The following is a 20756-nucleotide window of genomic DNA, read 5'->3' on the forward strand; positions in this document are numbered from 1 at the left end:
CATGTATTTATAGACTCAATTGCATTTTCAAACTAGCTTAAGTACTTAAATATTTAGCAAAGCACGTTGTCATTTCCAATTTTCCATACATTGCTCGTATGCAAAAGACTGTTTTCTTCTTGTTCGACTTTTATTCTTGCGACCCGGAATAAAGTCGGCTCCTACTTGATTCCGTTTGCAGTACGTATGCCTCCATACATTTGCAGTTTCCCTACGTCTTGTTGCTGCTTTTACCATTGCTCGGATATTATTTCACCGTGTGGAAACACGTAATCCCCATTTTTACGCTGTAATTTAATTAGCACTGAAATCAATATGTGGTATAAAAACCAATTTCATGCGAGCGTCTCAAGTAAGTCCTTTCTATCATTTCGGGACGGCTATGAGTTCGCGTGCGGGATACATTGTCAATATTGTTTAAAACGTCCAAATTGTGTCCGAAGGGAATCGCAAGGATACTCGAAGCGTGGTTTAACCGAATTTCAAAAGCGTTTCTTGTCATCCTGTTCTGTTGAGACCGTCTTTCTGTGTTCCGAAACGGATAAGATTTTGTGCGTTTTCAGCCCAGTCTGGTTGGCAGTTTTTATTGGAACTTAAGAGAAATTACAGTGCCTAATCCAACCAAGGTCTATGCCAGTAAATCAAATCCGTCTGGGCAGAGTGAAATTACAATCCATAAATAACAAATCAAATTCATAATCAAAAATTGTGTCATTGTGTTGCTCTCGCTGCTCATTTGAGTGTCGTCGAACTTTTGATTTTCCGAAATGAATAATTAAATGTCCTTATCATAAATCATCAAGTTTGAAGGCTTGAAGTTGGAAGGAGCTGCAGCTGTTGTTCGGAGGAACACAAACTTTCGCGTTCTGTAAGTTTATTTCGTTATCGCTGTGTATCGTGGGAGATTTTAAGGGAGAGAGCATCCTTGCCATTATCTTAACAGGATTTTCGTGGGTTTAAACTTTAAGGATGTTTCCGCGGGTGATGAAGTTCATATCTCAACTTAAGTATGATGGTTTGCCGTTTGCGATGAAGTAGGCTTTCGTTGAAATGGAAGTTGATTATCTGATAATTTGTGTGACGTTTTATAAGTTAACCCAAGTAGGACTTTCTTTAATGGTGTTTTGTGGTTTTATTAGGGTAGTCTGAGTAGAATTATTAGATTTACCTGCATTGGGTTTGCGGAGATTGATTAGTTCTGATAAGTTGATTGATTAAATTATGTCATGGATAAGACCCGGGAATGATACTGATGATGTCTATTCGAAGATCACCCACTCTTTGGAGTGATTGTCTTGATTGTTTTGTTACAAGGTAGCTGCTAAACTCTACTCTTTCTTGTTCTCAGATATAAGTTGAATTGTAAAATAACGAACATGTGATTTATAGGACATTTTCAATCAAAGAAGTATAATTTTGATCACATCAATCTCGAAAACATGTTGAATGAAAGCTTCATATTTGAAAATTTCAGGATAGCGCCCAATGTGGGATAGTAGCTTTGTTGAAATCGTGGTTTTACATATGTTGATTACCTTTCATATTATAAATCCCACAGACCAGGCGCAAAGGCATCACTCTCTTCTTAATTATCATAAACACTCCAGGCAGTAACGAGATAGTCTGGCTGTTCAGAGACTGAATATTAATGCAGAATGTGACCATCTGGTATTAATTGTTGCGAAGCTGATATGCGTTCACCTCTGAACGCCTTGGATACATAATGGGTCCCTTGACCTGGTAATCTTCAGAAAATGCCAAATATTCTTCGTTCCTTGGATTTTCTACAATATTCTTTGGTTGGTTTTCATAATCCTTTGATGATAGTTATTCCGTTTTTTTAGCTTCTTTTTCTGTTACAGTGCATGGCTGCATTGATAAGGAAATTGTCTCGCTTTTCTGAGCCTCCCTTGCGAAGAACTTTCCTTTTCCTTGAGAACTTTGAAAGCGAAAGTTGCAGGCAGAAGTATGTACAATAGTTTTCAACATCAGGACACAGTGAGCGGGTGATCTTTTTGCTCAATTCCAATTTAGGTTCTAAAGTGGAAATATAAACAAAATAGGATCAAATTAAGTAAAGTGTCATTCTTCGGAGGAAAGGCTTACCTTCCTGCAGGTCAATTTTCGGGTTAATTAAAGCTTTATGTAACTCAGGGTACCATTGCCTGCTTTCGATGCCCAGAGGTGGGTATCCATTATTTGGTGTTACCGCAGCTTGAAAAAATAAGTGAGGGAATTGACTCCATCAACAAGCCTAAAATAGTGGATGCGGTTGGCGGTAAAACCAATTTTTTAGCTGTTAAGATCTTTGTACTTAGAGTTAAGTAGCCCTTGAGTTCATGGCTACGAAAATAAAACAATTTGACCAAGTGAAACCTTCACTCTTGTTGTTTTAGGAAGGCGGATTGGATCCTTAGTAGTAGCCAATAAACCAGGATGTCTTTTATAAGTCAAAATACAGTACAGTTAGTGTGTGAGACCTCAAATAATGGACCTAGGGCATTCATTCCGGTCGACTTTCGCAAGGAAGTATTTCACGCAGTGCACGATTTTGCGCACCCAGGTGTCAGGACGACGAACCGGTTGGTCACTAAAAAATACTTCTGGCCGTCCATGAAGAAAGACCTAAACGCGTGGGCCAGACAGTGCATCACGTGCTAGCAGCGCAAAATCAACAAGCACGTTAAAAAGGAAGTAGGCGTGTTGCCTCAGTTGATCAAGCGCTTCCACACCATCCAGCTCGACATTACTGACTCGCGCAGATACGAGTATTACCTCCTAATTATCGACAGGTTTGCGCGGTGGCCTGAAGTAATACCTCTGACTGACATTACGGCTGCGGCTTCGGAACTGTGGCCGACTCCAGCTTCACGATACCCGCAGGGATATCGAGGCATATTCACAGATTGTCATTAGGATGGATGCTTCTCGGAGGCCGCTGAATCCACCTCTTTGAAGTCCTGTAGCGACGAGAGCACTTCTTGAAGCTCAATGTTCGGGGCGGGCCCAAATGGGTCTCCTTTTTGAGGCTGAAGGTATTTGCCGAACCGGGGGACGCTCGACGCGACATCAAAAATGCGTTCAATTCCGTTAGCTGCGAGTTAATAAAAAACTCGCTGGCTAAAATGGGTGTACTTAGTTATTTGACTAAGCTGCTGAAAATTTACCACCCGGAGAGAACACTTTGATATGATACGGATGAGGAAGCTAAGCAGTACACCGTCATCACAGGGCTCAGTGCTTTGTCGTCTCCTGTGGAACGTGATGTATTATATAATGAGGTCCTTGTCCTTCCTGCGCCAAAGGAGGCCACGATAATCGGTTTCGCAAATGATCTAGCTGTGGTTGTCGTCGCAAAACAACTTGAAGACGTTGAAGTGTATGCCAACGAAACAATTAGCGCCATAAAAGCGTGGCTGGAGATGGTTCAGTTTGACCTTGCGGAACAAAAGACGGAGGCGGTCTTGATAACCAACTGTAGAAAGAAGAATACAGTTAATATTCGTGTTGCTGGCCACATCATCACTTCGAAACCGGTTATCAAATACCTGGAGGGCTGATCGACGCTAACATCAATTCAATCAATTTTGCGCACCTGCGGACCCGGAGCAAGTTATGTTTCACTGTCCACGATTTTACTCAGAGAGGTGGAGTCTGCAAGACTCCCTGGAAACCAACCTAAGCTCGCAGAATATCGTCGGGGAAATGTTGAAGTCGGAGGGAAACTGGTGTATGGTGAACTCCTCAATCGAAAGTATACAGGAGGAACTTAGAAACTGCAACTTGGTGCGGCAGTCTCTTTGTAAGATTTCCACCTCCATCCATAAAAAAACAGATGGACAGACAGACAGGCAGTAAAACGATTTTAATAAGGTTTTGCTTGAAATAATAAAAACTTGTTGTTTCTTTTCCGTTGGTTGTTAGCACTAATGAAGGGAACAAGTGGTTCCCGAAATATCGGTATTTGCAAGAATAAATATCCACACCAACGAAAAAGAAACAACAAGTTTTTATTATTTCAATTAATTAATCGTTGGAAACACCGCTTAATTTCACTCAGAAGGTTTTGCTTTACACAAAACCTTAAAAAGGGCTCCATAATAGACCCTCCAATCAATAAGGTTGCATGTCGTGACAGACAAGGCGAGCCTGAGGTCGTCCCAGCTAAATACAATAGAAGAGCGAAATCCTCTTGATCATGCAGTTTCCTTGTATACTGAGAGCATTGTCGGCTATTTAAGCTTTATTAGAATATTCGACATACATATCCTTATTGTCATTTGTCCCCACTACAAAGGTCAGGGCCATAGAAAGGATATCCAGCCCCGCGGCGAAAATTATTCATCTCTGGGGTGAAAATTCTGTGGGCAGCTTTTTTTCTGTTGAAATTTCTATTCTCGGCCGCTGAGAAAACTGCGCGCTCGGAGAATCCCACCCTCTCTTCCAGCCTTACAACAGTCAATCTGTGTCTGCAATTTTAAAAGTGAGTATCAAAACTAGTGTGTCCGGATAGCTGAGCGGTTCAAATCTCGCTGGTGGCAGAGGGATTTGTATCGTGATTTGACGTCGGATACCGGTCGACTCAGCTGTGAATGAGTACCTAAGTCAAATCAGGGTAATAATCTCGGGCGAGCGCAATGCTGACCACATTGCCTCCAAGTGTACCGTTACGGTCTTGAATGAAGTGCTCTAACACACTTCAAGGCCCTGATCCAATATGAATTGTTGCGCCAACGATTATTATTATTATTAAGAACTGGGCAAAGATTTTTTAATTTTCAAATTAAAAGTCGAAGTAGGTTTAACTGTGTGATTAATGGTTGACAGGTCTAAGAATTATGGCTAAATAGAATAGGAAAAAAAAATACGGTTTAAAAAAAGAAGAGGACTTAACTGTGTCATACCAAAAATTTTTAGGAAGGCGAGAACTCAATGGTACTCATTGTGTATGTAATGTGCCTTTGTCACCTTTAATATGTGAGAGATGACTTAATGTGGATACATGCAGCCCTGAAGCTGAAACTTTTGGTTTTCGATTTTAAAGCACACTTACGTCTCTATGGATTTACGGCGGATCTAAACCCACGGCCTTCTTAAGACATGGATTTATTCTGTGATCACAATCAGAGCGTCGCTGGAACAAGTCCAACGGTATCAGTCTATACTAAGTACATGGCTCAGCATTCATACGGGTGTATGAAAAACCTACCAAAATCTCTACTGAATTATATAAAGTACGGCACCCGTGTTGGAACGGAACACGAAATTTGAGGCTCGAAGGTCTTTGTTCACTTGAACGCAACCATAACCCCCATGAAACCCCCAATAGAGAGTCATCCGCAACGCCGAGTTGAACGCATATGCAACAGAAATTCTCCTGAAACATGTGAATTAAGGGGCTATTCCGGATGCTATGGTAAGGTTTCGTGAACTATTGCCACTTTAGATGAGTCCTAGTTCTACTCGGGTCTGATCGCCCTGATTAAGCCTTTGGAACATTTGTCTACTGCATCAAAAACCAATATGAATACAGCGTCTCCCAATGCCACCACTATGTAGGTTCTCTTCGGTCATTTGGTTTTGGTTTGGCCGATAGGATTGCTGCCTCGTCTTCCTCACCGCTACCTATGAACAAAATTTTAAATCACAAAGTAGTTAAACCATGCGGATTGGTGACTTATTTTGAGGACGTGGAGGACTTTAATGCACCACAACATTTGTCTGCTCTCATCACAGATGGACTTTGGCTAAATGATTCTGAACGTAGTAAAGGAGAGGGGCCACAGAAATGCGAACTCGCTACTGCCAACTATTTGTCACTTATGCTTCCATTATCACAAACTATGAACGTAAAATGGAAAGATGATGTAAAGCCCAATTTTCTCATGCGAAGGATGAAAGTTCTCCTTTTATCATTGTGGAGTTGCTTTCAGTACTGGGGAAGTTGCATCCAGCGAGGACATGATGAGTAAACTGGCTATAATGAACCCGTAGAATATACCTGAACTGGCTTTCGATAACCTTCTACTGGACCCTTCATAAACGGATTCATGCTAATTTTAGAGATGCCAATTTGTATCTTAACTTTTAACTTTGGATTTCTAGGCCTACTGTTATATGAAATGCAGGTAATGCTCCTCCAATAAAATGTTCATTGGTTACCTCAAACGAAATATACTTCTTATTAAATTAAATAAATTTTCCTTTGTACTGGAAATTAGTGGTATCGTCCACATATTTATGGGCAAATTCAATGAATGCAATAAAACACGGGGGAGGCAGTCTCTTATAAATTGCCTCCTCGATTTTTTTTCATGGGTACACTAAATGGATAACACAGCAAAATGCTTTAATCCAATTTGTGACCATGTCGCAGTTTTCTCCAAAAGATCGCACCCCGTGGTATTTTCAGTGGTGATTGTAGTGAATTGGGTTTATGGGTCACCGGTTCACATCGCGCCTGGAATCCAATTTTATGCGATTTATAGAAATGATTTACGCGTATTCCATGCCTAGTACTTGCAATTGCAGCCTTATTTCGTATTTGTAAATGAATATTAAAACCACATGCTATCAATTTTGCATTGGGATTATATTTTTGGCTATCCTGTTAATGAGTTCCCGGAAAGAAATGCCTAAATTGGTCATTCTGTGTGGCAAGTTCTATTATTGTGATTGTGTGAGAGCTTTGAAATTCTTAGCAGTGGCACTTCGGGGAGAGTCCTTCTAAAAAATCGGCTTTGGCATCTTCAACGTGCATATGAAATGTAACGCCTTTCCAGAGTACAGGGTGCATTATGAAAGTAATGGGTATTGTTTTATTATGACGCAACCATACATAACAGCGCCATCAGACCGCCTGGAGGTTGTGGAGGGGGTTCTGCCCTTACAAAAGCGCTTTGTCTCAGTTTGCTCTGAGCAGTAGGAGTGCTAGGAGGTGTCTTTGCGCGAAATCTGTTTTTCCATTGTGTCACTGCGTAATGCGCTCATTGGACCAGCCGTACGCTATCAAGTATCAAGCAACGGAAACTTATCAAATGCTTCAAGAGGCCTTTAAGGAGGGATGCATTTAGAGATCTCAGTACAGAAGGTGGCGCAAGGCCTTTACGCACAATCTTTTCTCAAACCCAAAAAAACGGCCATGACCATCAAACCAATGTCGATTTTCTTCGTCGACGTCAGAAGGATCGTCTAGTTTCAGTTTGCACCGCAAGTCAACTGTCACCGCAGCCTTTTACCTGGAGTTGCTCAAGGGATTGAAACAACGGGTCACACGCGTCCGGCCTGATATCAAAGATGTTTCCAAGCTCTACCACGACAATGCCCTCAGCCACAGGGCCTTGGTCGTTATCAACTTCCTGACCCAGAATAAAACCGCCGTGGTGCCACAGCTTCCTTACAGCCCTGACTTGGCTCTATGTAACTGTTTTTTGATCCCCTGACTAAAAAAAAAGAGCTGAAGGAAAAGCACTGGAGCCCGTAGAGAACATTCAAGCCCAAGTTACAAGGTTCCTGTCAGACATTCCAGTCGAGGAGTTTCAGGGTGCTTTCCAGGCGTGTCAGAATCATCTCTGCCGGTGTATCGATGCAGCAGGAGACTATTTTGAAGAATTTTAAGCGTCTGTACCAATCGGATGAAGAAATCTGTTTTTCCGGGTAAATGCGCATTACTTTTATAATGCACCCTGTAGTTAAATGACCTCTTGTCTTCAAATTTTCAAACGTAATCGTTTTCGTTCAGACGTCGTTGTAGTTTGGATAATAGTAATTTATCGAGTAGTTTTGATAGCAAGAAGGGCAGACGTTGGGTTTTTACCTTCTTTCATCATCATCTTTACTTGTGATAATTTTCAGCATTGGGCAAAGTAGCCAAGGTAAGGAGAATGCTATTAAATAATTGTGTAAGCTGGTGATGACAGATCTTGACAATTCTAAGTTCTTTTAGCTTGCAATAAGGTTGAAACTTATTAACGACCGATCTTGCGAAAATTATAACACTTCGGCAGCTTTGGAACGAATCAATAGCGATGTATATAGAACGACTGTAATGACTAATTTGGTTGAGTGGCCAGAGACGACCCAGAGGGAAGGGCTATCCCAGAAACTTAAAAAACAGAAGGCGAAATTGAAAGGTACTTCCGCAAATCTTGAAGCTCTATCCAAGTGTTCCGTTGACACGTGCTTGCATGCCGCTATGCTAGCCAGGCTCAGAAATGTAGGAGGGCTTGTCAAACACTTCGATTTCTAACGTGTCCACACCGGATCCTGAAAAATACAAACGCGAGATTACCGTGCACCTAACGAAACAAACACATGCGAGCTAAGCCTGGAAATAAAAATAAAACAAGTCAGGAAGCTAGGGGCTTCAATTATAAAAGATTTTGTGTATTTCTTTTATAAAGCCATTTGAGTGTGCATTTGTCCCATTAGTAAGTAGCACGTAATATATGCATATATTATGTGAGAATATCCACTGTCAAGAGATAGTGACATTCAAAGTCTTGAACTTGCAAAGAAATGGAAACTTTGACCTATCATAACTTTGCTAGTAATAGTGCAATTTCCACCAAACTTGGTAAGATCATACTCTATATTATAGCCTACATTACGTGGATGAACTTAAGGGGAGTTTCGTAGCCAATTACTAAAAATGATAGTAAGTATTAACTGTAGTTATTCTTTGAAAGGATATCGGTATGCAGGGTACTTCGGAGACTAGGCGCTATATAGTGGCAGCCTTTTGATTTTTTTCAGACTTTTCGGTTGGGTAGTTTACGAGAATGGGTCCATTAAAGAAATTATCACTTTCGACCTTCTCCACCTTTTCAACAAATGCCAAAGCTAAGACCTGGTTTGAAAAGACTTTTCATTTGATACCCCACATGATTATATTTGGTGAAAGAAAATATTTACGCCCTCCTTTTGCACGTATGGGACTGCCCCTGCCCCCTAAAATTCGACGGAGAATGATGTAACTCACTGTGTACGTGAGCGTTCATAGTTCGTACCTTTCCACCAAATTTGGTGTGAATCGGTAGAAGCGTCATCGATAAAAATGCACGTGACAGACAGACAGACAGACGGGCTGACAGTAAAGTGATTTTAATAAGGTTTTGTTTTACACAAACTTCGGACCTGAACGTCGTAATGGCAAAGGAAGATCCACGACGGATCAAATCTTCGATCGACGTTTCCCCTGCCTCGGATATTTTGTGAGGCCCGGCCTCTGAGGTTTCCACCCTACCTTGACATCCTCAGGCCTTGAAATTGGAGGATGTTCCAGAGTATAAATGAGATTTGGGGGCTAGGGAAGAGTAGGGAAAAAGGAAATTCTCAAATCAGAAGCGTCTAGAGATAGTTCATTACAAAGTATATTTTTATAAGAATTGGATTGAAGTTACTCCATCCAATGAAGCAAAGAAATAAACAGAATTGATGAGAACAAAACAAAAATATAAAATGATAAAACAATAAATTATTGGAATGGCTAAAATTGATATTTAAAATAATAATAAAAAAAAGAAGAGAAAATAATAAAGAAATAAAAGAAAACCAATTCAAAATCCATTGAACTAGAATTAAATTTAGTAATAAGATTTATTATCTTAGAAATCTTAATCAACCAATAAGATCCTCCATCAATAAATCCATACCCAATAGCGAGGACAGCGCGGTCTAATTTCCTAATCCATATTAGCGATTTAATTCATTGAACTGAACGTCTTCTAAAATGTGTCTAGTCAGACTAATTAATAAAACACCTTAACACAGCACAATAAAATTCTGAAATTGACTCACGTATTCGGAGAAGGAGTTGAGTTCAAGGTGTTTCGGACATCAGCGAAGCAGCAAATGCCAGATGCGGAGGATTTAATAGACTTCTGCATCAATGGGAATATAAAGTTCCTGGTGTAAGGGTCTCACGAAGAAAAGAGAGCATTCTCTGAGCGTAAATGAATACATTTACGAATTAAAAGACAATAGAATTGTTCTATAGTCAAATCAGAGGACACCAATTATTTTTTCTTAGTTAATTCACCAGTTTTCCCTTTCGGGAGCATTTCTGCGACAACTAGCATGCTGCCCGAACACCTCTCTCCAAATTGTCACCTTCCGCACGTCTTTTCGAAAGGGAGCTTTCGTTATAGTCAAATCCACTATTTACTTAGGCAAAATTGAACTAAAGGTTGACTTTCGTATTGTTTTCTCAACAGCCGGCACTAATTATTATGCATTTTTAGGACGCGTTCAAATCTACCCTATTTACAATCAACTCAAAATATTTATTTATTTATTATAATGTAGGTACATGTCTAAAGTTTTTATTTACATTGTTTTGAAGATCAAATCTGTTAGGTGACGTCCCCCATTCTCCATACATTGCGTAAACCGATTTCTGGCGCTTGTCATGACTCTTGTTAGCATAGCAGGTGTTATGTTGGCAATTTCTTCTTGGATGTTGGTCTTCAAATCTTGTAGGGTTCTTGGACGGTTCACACAACACGGGATTTCAAAAAACCCCATAGAAAAAAATTACAAGGGGACAGATCGGGAGAGCGCGCCGGCCATTCCAAATCGCCTCTAATTGAGATAAGGCGCTCTGGAAAGTGTCCCCTCAAAACAGCCATCGATGCTCTTGAAGTGTGTGCTGTTGCACCGTCTTGTTGGAACCAAGTGTCCCCCAAATCCAAATTTTCTAGCCGTGGGAAAAAATTCTGTAGCATGTTTACATACCGGTCCGAATTCACTGTCACTGTAACCGCATTTTCCTCAAAAAACCAGGGACCAATAATTCCAGCTGAGGAAATTGTACACCACACAGTAACTTTGGGTGAATGCAAAGGCTTTTGATGCAATTCTCGAGGGTTGGTGTCAGCCCAGTAGTGCATGTTTTGTTTGTTAACCGACCCACACAAATGCAAATGGGCTTCATCGCTAAAAAAAAGCAATAGCACCCTCGGGAACGACATCAAGAGAAGTTCACACGCGTTCATCCGAGAATTGAAGTCACGTTCTGAAAGTTCCTGCACTATCGCCATCTTATAGGGATGAAAATGAAGATCATCACGAAGAATTCTTCTCACAGAACGATCGGATAGTCCAAGGGCAGATGCGTGTTTGCGCGCAGAACGCCGTGGCGATCCCAACATTGATGCTCTCACTGCTTCAATGTTCTCAGGTGATCTAACGGGCCGAGGGACTCCAGTTCTTCCTTTTGTCGCACTTGCAGTTTGTCTGAATGTAGTGACCCATGTAACAATTGATTTGCGGTCTGGGACGGGAGCTAACTGGGCTAAATTAAAGCGATTCCGAAATGCACGCTGTGTTGCAATAACCGAACATGCGCTTGAAAAGTAAACCTCAACGGCAAAGGCACGCTCCTCACTATTCCAACGCATGATGGCGACTGAACCGTGTCGGGACAAAACTTTACAGTATCCCCTCTTGAACGAAACCACTAGCGCTCCGCTATGACATCAACTAACTGAGTGGCGCGCATTTTAAAAAAGGAAGTTATGCTACCGCACCCTGTATATTAGCAAATGCATTCCCTTTTAAGATGGTCTCTGGAAAGGGCGAAGGAAAGACCGCATCTGTCGCAAAGACACGGGCACTAGAGGATCTAAATTTCCTTTCGAGATAACAGACTCGATTAAAGATGAAAGCAATAGGAACACATTTTGCTAATAAGTAGGACGTGTAAAAATGACGTTGCAGAATAGGTCAACCCATTGTCAAGAGGTACGCATTCTTTTTCCTTCATTTAGAAGCCTCTAAATTCGGTAACCAAGTAGCTTATAAAATATAATAAAAATTCTGTAAAAATGATCTCTTTCGGTCCTCCGTACCTTCCTCAAAATTTATTCCACCTGAGCTATTTTAAAAAGAGTTTACCTTGCTGATTCACTAGCACCTAAGTAGAGCTCCACCTTCTAGGCTCGGGACTTGCGGATATGACATGCAAAGAACGTCACTCGTTTTATACATGGTGTAGGTTAGAAATTTGTAATGACTTGAAGTAATGGGTTTAAGCGCGATTATCTGCACTTTAGTCTATAAGCTCGAATAATTTAATACTTGAATGCGTATCACACACCACAACAGCAAAATTGGTCGACTCAACTGATGCAACAGATGTTGACTACTTTTACCAATTAAACGACAGATTAGGACTTGAAGTCTTTCGTGGACATAACCCATTAGATGATGACGGCTCACTTTTAAGACGCCAGGTACAATCGCAGAATCCCAACGTTCTGCTACCTATACTATCGCCATGTCAACCAATTTCCTTTTCACGACGAAGCTTTGATCAGCGCAACCTTACGGAGGATTTCAAGCAGCTGTGTACTCATGTATACACCATTTTTAGAAGTAGAGCAGCAGATTCGCATTGGGACTACTACCAGTTTGCCGTACGAACCGAGTGGTCGTCTTAACTAGCAGTTTAAGGATTGGATTGGATGCAAGGTTGGATTCAAGGTGTCGATCCGTTGAAAAATTCATTATCGGGAAGCAGGTTTTAGGGCGAAAAGTCAGAAATGAGACTCCTTGAGAATATACTGGGAGGAGCTGGCAGGCGAAAGAGAGTTCGGGGCTGCGCAGCGTTTTTAAAAGGAATGAGTTGGTCTCACTCAAAAAATCATCTTCCCTTAACATCTAGGAGAATAGGTGACAATATTGGAAGGGAGAGAATTAACTGTTTTTGCGTATACTTCAACACGAAAATCGTGAAAGATAAACTGGTGCACTACTGAAACCATGGTAACTAGTGAAAAAAGCAAGAAGTGCCAATAGCTTCATTGACAGTTGGTTCCTCTGACACGGGCTTGTAGTAAATTCAAATGAAACAACGCTGTTATAATTTCCAAAATGAAGAAACTGAACGTCCCTTGTTTTCTAGAGATGAGGGGAGGGGAGTCATCCAAAAACTCAAATATCTTGAAGGGATTTTAGATCAGAAGTTTCTTTGGAACAAAGATGTAGGGACCAACATGAACCAGTTCTCACAACTTATGGACCATGCAGGTGGAAATAATCCTACGAAAAATTTTGAATTGAAATTTGAAAGTGAAGATACTATTCCGCATGGTTGCAGATCCGTTAAGAGGATAAACAATCTACACCGTTCTAATCAACGATTTGTTTCTAGTAGTAGTAGCACGACGGACAAATACTACCACCACCAAGTATAAAACAAACAGTCCGTGCAATTCATCGGCTTAAAAATTATAAGTCACCAGGAGCCGATGGAATAGCCGAATTGGTTAAATATGGAGATGACGAATGACACAAGGTGGTTCATCACCTTGCTGGACGACTGACAAACAGGATATCACCCAATGCGGCAATTATAGAGGTACTACGTTGCTGAGTCTATAAGATATTCTCCGCTATCTTGCTAGGCCGGATAGCCCCACACGCCCAGAACATCATTGGCCCATACTAAAGAGGCTTCACTCCAGGCAAATCAGCACAGATCAGATTTTCATCTCTGCGGTTAGCGATGGAAAAACTGTTGGAATATGTACATCGGTTCCACCATCTTTTCATCGACTTTAAAGCCACCGAGAGCAAAACTGTACGGCGGCATGAGAGAATTCGGTATCCCGACGAAATTGATAAGACTGAGTAGACTGACCATGACCAATATGCGAGGCCAGATAAAAGCAGGATCACTTTCAAGACCATTCGACATCAACAACGGTCTACGACAAGGGGATGCCCTATCATGCGTCCTCTTTAACCTGGCCCTTGAGAAAGGGATCCGTGATGCTGAAGTAAATGCAAGGGGTACGATCCTCTTTAGGTCAACCCAGATACTGGCCTATGCTGACGACATCGACATCATGGGAACAACGACCCGAGACGTACAAAGTTCCTCGAAGACTTGGGTTCTTAGCAAAAAAAATTTCGAACTCTTGGTCGCCTTTAAGAGAATCCTCCGAATAATTTTTGGCCCACTACATGAGGATGGACGGTTCTGTAGCCTACTTAATGAGGAAATTTATGAGTGATACCACGACACGTCAGGTTGTGGATAAAACCTGGCTCAATAGGTTACGGTGGGCGGGTCACTTAATCCGTATGGATGAGGATGATCCAACCCGGAAAGCCTATGAGGGCAATATCTATGGTAGGAAAAGAAGAGGAGGCAGACGCTGCCTGAGATGGAGCGATGGTGTAGGTCAGGACGCCAGAGAGCTTTTAGGGATATCGAATTGGTGACCTCGGCGCCGTTGATGATGATGTTGAGTAGTAGCATTTTTAAGGTTTTGTTAACAATTGATGCTATAACTAAATTGCGATAGCAGTTTTCTACTTGAATGCAATCTAGCGTTTAAAACATGTAGGTGCATACTATATATATTGCAATCCGGTATTTCTGTGAGTACACCAAAATCATGATAAATTATTTAGTTACGCCTCTGCATATGGAAAACAAGGACGGTCCAGTTTCAAAGAAAGTGGAACAGATTTGTAGTAAAGGCTGAACGTCAGATATAAGTTGGCTTAGCTTTTAGTGAGCACCTGAGTCAAATCGGGATAATAATTCTGGACGCAAAGAAGAGTTGCTGGGAAGGTGACTATTTAGATGGGGGACCAACTGACTTTTTAGTTATATTGTTTGTTTGCTCCCAAGCAATTGAATTAGATTACATAACGTAATAGTATATTGGACTTTAAAGGCGGCTGAAACGAAAAAATAAAAACAGTGTTAGATGTGATCGGTATTTAGATGAGAGAATACTTGCCAGTATTTGATTATTTACACTTTTAGATAATATCTAGTAGTCCAGAATATGGCATCACAATCACACTATGTTACGGACTAGAAATAGAATAAAAAAGGCGAGGAAAATTGTAATTTATCACCAATTTTCAAAGCTAGAACAGTTTAAATACAAAAGCTAAAATCTAATTGAATTGATGTGAATATTAGATACAGCATAAGTTGAGAATTATTCCTCTTCTATCGATGATTGAGCATGGAATTGAGCTTGTAAAATAAATATTCAAAGTAGCTTTTCAAATTTTAGTAAAACCGTATAAATTTAGGCATTTTTGAACGCTGCCGGTAGATGGCTCTGGTAGTCCCGCATTTTGGCGCGAATAGCTCAAGTGCATTCATTGCTACAGCGATTCATGTATTTTCACAAATGGAAATTTCACGTGAATTTTTAGATTAGGATTTGGTAAACCTTTGTGTAATGAGAAATAAGCCAAAGGCCGGTCGAAACAACGGTGGGTTGATATGCTGGATGGGTTTTTGAAAGTCTCGCGATTGCATCTAGATCAGATTTTCGATAAAAGAAAATGGAGGAACCGATCACCACGAGTCGACCCCGCTTGTGAACTGAACAAAGGCTGAAGAAAAAGAAGAAAATAAGCCAAATTCGAGGAAAACGAGAAAATTCATCTCTAAAAAAAAGTCCTGAAAAATAATGAAAAACAGTAAGATGAAGTAAAATAGCTAAAATTTTGCTAAACCCATAAATTTACGGATTCTAGGAAAAACTGTGAAAATTGTTATAAATGGAAAGTTTTGCTGCAGAGCAAATCTAGCATTTTTAATTTGTTCATTTACATCTGATAGCTTTCGCCGAGTTAATTCCTTCAGAAGAAGGGCTTGGAGGATATGGATCCACTTTGGGAAGGTTTTTTTCATCAAATTAAGCTTAAATGCGGAAAACTGATCTATGGACGCTGGACAGTGTCCTTTCAGATGAAGAGTCCTGGTACGGCTGCGTTGTTATTGCTGCATTTAGCGATTTATTAGAAATGATATTACTTTATGAATGCAATGTGCACATAGGTGTGGGGAGCAAATCACAGAACCAGACGCACGCATCTAGGATGATAACTAGTGTATATGTTCGAACTTCTGAAAATTAAGTAGGAGGATATGGGGGCAAGGAGACCAATAGGGATTCTCATCGTACTGGAGATGAGATAGAAGAAGAAGCACTGCGAACTAGATGGCGGTCCTTAAACGCCCGTGCATCTTAGTACCCAGCAATGTTTCCCTGGTGTTGATAATTTCGCATAAATGACAGGAAGAATTTGTAAGAGTGGCTGGTCCAAACATTTTTGTATAATGCTGGGGCCTTAACCTCTTAATGTAAGATGGCTTTTCGATGCATTTTATATTATAACGATATTTTTTCCATATCAGGTAGTGACTACTATAATTCGTTGGATTAGCATTGAATCACGGCGCCTAGGTAAGATACATGTTTCATGGTTCGTTTTGGTGACCGTAATAATAATGGTGAAAGTTATGTCGATTCTAGCAAATTTCATCACCTCCTCGTCGGAGTCAAACTGTTTGAGCAGTTTTCATAAGATTAGTTGGATTTCTAGAGATCTAGAAGTTGCCTTCTTTATGTTTGTAACAAATGAGATCTGATACCTTTGTTTGGATGTTGCAGTTATATCGACGACGAGATTCTGTACGAGCCGTTGGCTCAACCCGGCTGTCATTTAGCGCTGGGAAACTTGGAAATATTGAATTATCCGCCCGAGAATATTGATGAGTATCGAGCCAGTAGGACACCAAAAGGCTTGGCTGACTATGGAAACGTATTCGCGGAAAGATGAACGTTGGTATATGAGAGCTATATCGCTCGTTGCGACGGCAAGTATGTTCAGAACAAATAATTTCACCATTGCATTTGTGACGGAAGCAGATCGGCAACGGATAGCAAAAATGTCGCTACTTTATAGCGTAAGCTTTCGATGTGAGGGACGTAAGCAGTGATGGTGACCAGTTTAGGAGATGAAAAAGCAGTTGACCACGATTTTCAATTAAGTAAGATTTGGTGAAGTTCCGCCCCTTGGGTAATCAGAAATGGCCTGAGTGAAGTTAAGTCGACGCCCAAGACGGTTTCGTTGCAGAAGTATTCTGCGCAGCTATGCAGTCTAAGCAGAGCCATTCATAAATCCTGGAGTTTCAAATGTTTTCGAGTGAGTGAAGGAAGGTGATATTCGTCAAGAATCCGAACAACGGCGCTCGCGTGGAGTGCGGGAACTAGAGAGGTATTTGAGTGCTTCTTGCCGACGCAGAGATATTACCCAGAATTTATTCTGACGCGTATTAAAGAACAGCTGGAGAGCTTGATCGACAAAGAGCAGACTGGCTTGCGCTCTGAATCCTGCAGCACCGACCGGCATTTTGAAGCAATGCGGAAAGTTTAAATCACCGTTCAATACGGGTTCCATGGAACGTATCTTAAATTTTCTACCAAGGGGGGGGGGGGGGGGGGGGCATTTTAGAGAAAGTAAGGGCGACATATGACATATGATGAAATTTCAGATGGTGATGATGATGGTGATGTATTAATGCCGCAAAATCCATCTTCCGCGCCTAAAAACGGGACAAATTGTACCAACTGGTCCTCTGGGTTGAGGATTGGGTAGGGTTGACAACCCTACACGGAAAACCGATGTTACGAAGCCACAAAAGAAGCCCCGGACAGGATGGACTCTAAAACGACGAATCCGGCAACGACAACGGAATAACAATTTGCGGAACGTGCGCTTCCTGTTCAGACCGAATGCTGCTCAGCAGCTAGCCAAAACCCTCTCCCTCTCCCAATATAAGGCTGATGTAACAGCGCTTCAAGAGATGCGATGTACAGGGACAGGTTTCTTGAAGAAGAGTCACTACACCATATATTATAGCCGCCATCTGCTCGGAGTAAGTTTCTTAGTCGGCCAAAAATTAAACCTGCCGTTATCGGCTTTGAAAATATAAGCGAATGGCTATGCACTCTGCGTTTGCGAGGTGAATTTAGAAATATAAGCCTCATAAACGTTCACGCTCCTACAGAGGGGACTACAGAGTCAGAGAAGGATGCTTTCTACGAGGCAATTGACTGGCCCCTCGATGCCTCTCCCATGTATGATATCAAAATTAGTCAAGTAGGGACGGAGCCCATATTTAGGCGATACGTAGGCTCCAACAGCTTCCATAAGAATACCAATAACGGACTGCGGATTATTCAGTTAGCAGTGTCACACGAAATGGTTGTTGGTAGTATTTGGTTTGTGCGAAAAGCGGTCCACAAACATACGTGGGCCTCTCCAGACGGGACCACTTTCAACTAAATTGACCACGTGCTGATTGAACGTCGCCAACTCTCAGCCTTCATGACTGTCGAAATATATAGGGGGCCAATATAGACTCCGATCACTATCTCGTTGACATAGTGCTCCGAGCCTGAATTAAAACACCACCTAAAATCCCCTCTGACAATATGGTGAGAGTGAATATTGAAGTCATCCACAATACAGCCCTCCGTAACAAGTGTAAGTGGGAAATGGATGCCGCAACAACCACAGCTAACAGATGTTCTGGAGATAAAGCACCAACAAATGATTTTCATATCTTACCTGAAGAGCGTCCTCATTGACCAATCGGAACGACAGGTTCGATGACGAATGTAAGCAAGCAACGGAACGGAAGAATGCCGCCTACCGAGTAATGTTGTATTCCCAAAGAAGGCGGGCACGCGCAGAGTCTTATCATGAACTCCGGCGTGTGGAGAAGCGACTTTACAGACAGAAAAATGAAGCCTGGGAGAACCAACAGATCTGTGAACTCGAAAAGTACAGGCGCAGAGGTTTTAGTAACAAGACAGTAGGATGAAGCCTTATACACCTCGATGCTCATCCTGCCGAGACAAAGAGGGAAATCTGATTTTCGACACAGTGGGCATATTGAAGCGATGGGTTGAGTATTTTGATGAACTGCTCAACGACCAGAACATCGTCGAGTTGCAGGTCCCGCCAATAGAAGAAACAGTCCGTGTAATGCAACGGCCTAAAAATTATAAGCCACAGGAGCTAATGGAATTACAGCCGAATTGGTCAAATATGACTTATGCTCAAGGTGTGGGACAGTGAATCAATGCCCGGCGACTGACAACGAGGGATTATCTATCCCATACATAAAAAGGGGGATATCACACAGTGCAGTAATTATACAGGTATCACGTTGCTAAGTACCATCAATAAGATATTCTTAGCTATCTTGCTAGGTCGGATAGCCCCACACCAAAGAGGCTTCACTCCATGCAAATCAGCAACAGATCAGACTTTCTCTGTATCAGTTGCACCATCTTTTCATCGCACATGAGAGGCCATGAGAGAATTCGGTATCCCGATGAAATTGTTAAGACTGACTAGGCAGACTTTGACCAATGCGTGAAACCAGATAAAAGTGCAGGGTCACTCATTCAAATTCAAGATCAACAACGGTCTAAAACAAGGGGATCCTCTATCATGCGTCCTCTTTAACCTGACTCTGGTGAAAGTGATTCACGAAGGAGATGTTAATGCGAGAGGCACTATCCTCTTCAAGTTCACCCAACTGCTGGCTTATGTTGACGACATTGACATCATGGGAAGAACGACTCGAGACGTACAAATTGTCTTTGTCCAGATTGGTGGCAACGTCAGCACCAAACACCAACCAACTAATGACATCAAACCGCACTGGTCAAACGAGAAGAATAAAGATAGGGGACTTCAACTTTGAGGCCGTTGATTTATCCTATCTAAGGTCGAAAATCACAGTCGATAACAGTTATGACGATGAAATTCGGGCAAGGTTGTTGGCAGTCAACAGAGTGCATTTTAGCTTACAAAATCTGTTTTGCTCGAAACCTCTCACCATAGGGTCAAAGCTCTTACTGTACAAGACAATGATCTTGCGAGTCCACACGTATTCCTCGGAGACTTGGGTTCCTAGGAAGAAAAAGTGCGAACTGATTGTGGCGTTTGAGAGTAAAATCCTCCGAAGGATTTTTGGCCCTCTACATGAGGATTGACGATTCCGTAGCCTACATAACGACGAAATCTATGAGCGATAACATGACCATCTGCTCGTGGATAAAATCCGGCTCCGAATGGATGAGGATCATCCAGCCCGGGAAGTCGATAAGGGCAATATCTATGGGAGAAGAAGAAGATGAAGCAGACCCTGTCTGAGGTGGGGCGATGACATGGCTCAGGACGCCAGACAGCTTTTAGGGATATTGAATTGGTGGGTTTCGGCGGAAAACCGGGATGTCTGGAGTTCGTTACTAAAGCAGACTTTGACCGGATACTTCACTGTTTTGTCCAAAATCTGGAAATGGAGTTATCGAAACATCAACATTGACAAAAGATGTCATTTTGGAGTAATTTAGTAGCTTGTGTGATTTATTAAGCGAATATCGTGTTTCGGGAATCAGTTTGCTCTCTTCTTGAAGGAGAAATAGGAAAATTTTCTTCATTTTCGTCACAACATTGAATTTAGGCTGTTCTTTCCCTGCTGCTATATGGGGGCAGCATTTTATCAATTCACGCTGCGTCATTTCGGCGTAGTAATCAGGTCTGAGACAATATCAACTCTTTCAGGCTAAATGCTTTTGGAAGTGATAATCAGAAAGTAGAGGTGGCAATGGATAGCTTACACATCGAGGAAAGGCAACAATTTTACTGTGGGTTATGTCATGCAATGGAATTCCTTATTCAAAGGCGGCCAATGAGTAGGTCGCACTTGAACTATATGGCGTAGAACAGGGGCGGAATGGTGAAAGATTCTCGAAAAATTGTAGGGAGCTGAAGCAGTGGCATGTAGAAGACATGGAATTACCACTTGTTGCTTTCATCAGTGCTAACAAGTCTTAGACTTACCAAGTCTTAGACTTCGGTATTTGCAGGGCTAATAAATTAACACTAGCGAATAGGAAAAGCAAGTTTTAAAT

General features: G+C 41.6%; 1 protein-coding gene across 1 annotated transcript in view; it reads left to right on the plus strand.

Moving 5' to 3' along the window:
• The first annotated feature begins 357 nt into the window (after positions 1 to 357).
• The window catches only part of LOC119654302 (transient-receptor-potential-like protein), a 71929-nt gene continuing 51530 nt past the window's right edge, over positions 358 to 20756 (plus strand). Inside the window, exon 1 of the mRNA XM_038059608.1 lies at positions 358 to 868. The gene's annotated coding sequence lies outside the window, so the exon portion shown is untranslated. The remainder of the gene's footprint in view (positions 869 to 20756) is intronic.

This window comes from Hermetia illucens, chromosome 4, assembly GCF_905115235.1.
Source record: "Hermetia illucens chromosome 4, iHerIll2.2.curated.20191125, whole genome shotgun sequence".
NCBI classification, from domain to species: domain Eukaryota; kingdom Metazoa; phylum Arthropoda; class Insecta; order Diptera; family Stratiomyidae; genus Hermetia; species Hermetia illucens.